Genomic DNA, 3,897 nt, shown 5'->3' on the forward strand with positions numbered 1-3,897 from the left:
AGCATAGTCAATAAAATATAATAATAAAAAAAGACAAGTTGTTACCCTAAATATGGCTGTTGTCCTGTCTGAAACTGTCTAGGTTTTCTCTTTTTAAACTGTTTATTGTTTGTTTCCTAAACACCTTTTAATATAATGTAAGGGCAGGGACATTAATCCTCAGTGCTTTTGCTCATAGTAGGCACTCAAGTATTTGTTCTCTGAAAAAAATGACTGCATTAACCTGCTCACATAAGAAAATAATTGAGAGAATATCGGTGACAAATGCCAAATGTTTTTCAAACATTTACTATGTGCTGAGTCCTTGCTGTATTCTTTCTCTATGAGGTTTTCTGCACCAGTCAGCTAACCTGAAAACTCAAGATCTTCATCAGCGAACGTGTTTTACGGGAGGCAGCAAGGCCACCTGACAGAGATTTCTGCCACATCACAGGGCAAGGGAGCCACAGATGCCTCCAAGCCAGGCAGTCACCATGATTGGAGGGGCCAGACTGAAAACCAACACCGGAATGGACAAGGAGCATCTTAGAATCATTGTGGGACCTGTGACGCAAAGACCTGGTGTCTGCCAATTCCCTTCATTGCAGCCCTTCAGAAATTCCCGAGTCCGGACACAGCCCTGAGGAAGGAGGTGGACCCCCATCAATAAGACAATTGTTACTGCAGCCAAGTGGGAGCTTAAAATAGAAATAATGCTCAGTTATAGAAAAAAAAAGAAAGTGAAAAGACAAGCCAGACCAGGAAAAATATTTGCAAAACAAATGTCTGATTAAGGATTTGTATTCAAAATTCTCATGACTCAATGTTCAGAAACAAACAACTCAACATGTAAAATATTTTAAAAATTAAATTAAAATAAAGTTTTTAAGTAGACAATTAAAGATAGAATTAGATGGAAAGTAAAATAATGGGGAAAGTATATATCATGCAAACAGCAACCATAAGAAAGGTGAGGTGGCTATTCTACTATCAGACAAGACAGACTTTAAAATGAAAAGTGCTACTAAAGACAGAGAGGTACCTTTTCTAATAATAAAAGTGCCAGTCAATCAGGAAGATAATACAGTTATAAACATATATACAACTAATTACAGATCACCAACATACATGAAGCAGAAACTGTCAGACATGAAAACTAGACAACTAAACAACAATAGTTGGAGATGTCAATACCCTGCTTTCATTAATAAACACAAAATGAGACAAAAGACAAAAAGAAAAGTAGGCCTAACAGATACCTATAGTACATTGCACTCAACAATAACAGAATATATTTTCTTCTTAAGTGCACATGGAATATTGTCCAGGATAGACAGTATGATAGGTCAAAAAACACCTCGATAAAATCACAAGGCTATAAATGATGCAAAGCATGTTTTCCATTTACAGTGGAATGAAATTAGAAGTCAATAGCGGAAAAAATTGGGAAACTCACAAATATGTGGAAATTAAACACCATATTCATAAATAACCAAAGGATCAAAGAAGACATCAAAAGGGATTTTAGAAAATACTTAGAGGTGAATGAAAAGAAAGAAACAACATACCAAAATTTATGAGATGCAGCTAAAGCAGTTTTTAGATTAAAAGTTTTAGCTGTGAATGCCTATATTAAATAATGGAGAGAAACAGGTAAACTGTATTTTTTTAATTTTTAGTTTAAATAAATTGAATACAATATATGTGGTGTGAAGTGAATTAAGAGGTTGGACCAGCTCAGGGAGGATCATGAAGTCAGTGCTATCAAGTTCAGGTTTTATTTTTAGCACTGGAAAACTTTCTTCCAAGAAGTTAACTGAGGTACAGTTGACAAATAAAAATTATTTGATAGGGTGTGCACATGATAGTTTAATGTACAGGGTGGGACAAAAGTAGGTTTACAGCTGTTCATATGGAAAATAATATAATAGTTAATAAATAATAATACAATAACAAACTGTGTTTTTCATACTCACAACTGTAAACCTACTTCCCTGCCCTCATCTCCTTACCTCCATATAAACATTGTGGAACTATTGGAAGTCATTTTGGGGAGAAATGGCTTATTTATTTCAGAAATAAAACTTTATGTGAAAGAAAGAATGGAGACAGAAAAGATGCTGAAAGAGCATTTGGGAAGCAATTGCCAAGTATGGGAGTTGAGGGCGAGAGATTGCATTCGAGAATGGGGAAGTAAAAATAGCACCCAGGGCTTCCCCCCAGAGGAGTAGGAGGTGGTGGGTGTTACCAGTGACTCAGGCAGGAAATGTCTCAGAAGGATTGGTTCAGGGAGGTGAGAACTGAAACCATCTGTGTCCACATGACTTAGCTAGTCTGTAGACCACCTATGTCAACATGACATAGTTCTTTGTTCCACAGGAAAATTAAACTATAAAACAAAAAATAATTCCACCAATTATTTTAAAAAATTCCTACGGATAAAGAGTCTATTCACTTGAACAAATGGCCTACTTACTAAACAGAAATTTGCTTATCAAGACTTTCTTAGATTTTGTGCAGGGCCAGTTAGCTCCTGTCTTGAGGAAGCAGCCGTAAACAGCTTAAGTCTGGATGCCAAAGTATTGTAAATATTCCATTTTTGAGACACTGAAACAAAACAAAAGAAGAAGAACAAGAATTTCAAATCAAATCAGTAACCTGAACTCCCATCTTAGGACACTGGAAAAGAAGAAAAAACTAATTCTTCTTGGCTGAATTACCAAGCATTTTAGAACAATTAATACTAATTGTCCCAAACTCTTCCAAAAAGTAAAAGAGAAGGGAACACTTCCCAATTCATTTTATGAGGCCAATATTACCCTGATACTAAAATCAGACAAACATCAGAAGGAAAGAAAACTATAGACTGATATCTTTTATGAATATGAACACAAAAATCCTCAACTTTTGCTAGCAAATCAAATCTTGCAATATAGAAACAGAATGGAGCTGGAAAAAATGGATAGCCACACACATAATGGGAAAGTGGAATTTAACCCAGCAATGCAGGGTTGGTTCTATATTCCAAAAATTGATTAATGTAATATATCATTACATTATAAATAGTATAGAAAATAAATATCACATGATCATCTCAATAGGTACAGAAACAGTATTTGACAACATCCAACATTATTTCATGACAAAAGCACTCAATAAAAGGCATTCAGATTGGAAAGGAAGAAGCAAAACTACCTCAATTTATAGGTGACATGGTCTTCCATGTAGAAAATACTAAAGAATCCACTAAAAACTATTATAATAAATAAACAAGTTCAGTAAAGTTACAGAATGAAGTATCAATTTTTAAAAAATCAATTGTATTTTATACATTTGTAATGAAAAATAAAAAAATAAAATTAAGAAAACAATATCACTTACAATAGCATAAAAACAAAATACTTAGGAATAAATTCAACAAAAGAAATGTGAAACATATACTCTGAAAACTACAAACTGTTATTGAAATTAAAGAAAATCTGAGTAAAACATCTCAAGTTTATGGATCAGAAAATTTAACGTTGTTAAGATTGATCTTCAGATTCAGTGCAATCCCTATCAGATCTCCAGTTATCTTCTTTGCAGAAACTGACACACTGATTCTAAAATTCATCTGAAATTGCAAAGGCCAAAGAATACACAAATAATTTTGAAAAGAACAAAATAGGAGGCCTCACAATTCAAAACTTACAACAAAAGAATGGTAATGAAAACAGTGTGGTGTTGGCACAAGACAGAAGTATAGACAAATGGAATAGAATTAAGAGTTCACAAATAAACCTATACATCTAAAGTCAACTGATTTCAAAAGGCATGCCAAGAATAGTTTTCAACAAATGGAGCTGGAACAACTGGAGAGGCACATGCAAAAGAATGAAGTTGGATATCTACCTCACATCATATACAAAAATGAACTCA

Source organism: Phyllostomus discolor, chromosome 8, assembly GCF_004126475.2.
Source record: "Phyllostomus discolor isolate MPI-MPIP mPhyDis1 chromosome 8, mPhyDis1.pri.v3, whole genome shotgun sequence".
In the NCBI taxonomy this organism is placed as follows: Eukaryota; Metazoa; Chordata; class Mammalia; order Chiroptera; family Phyllostomidae; genus Phyllostomus; species Phyllostomus discolor.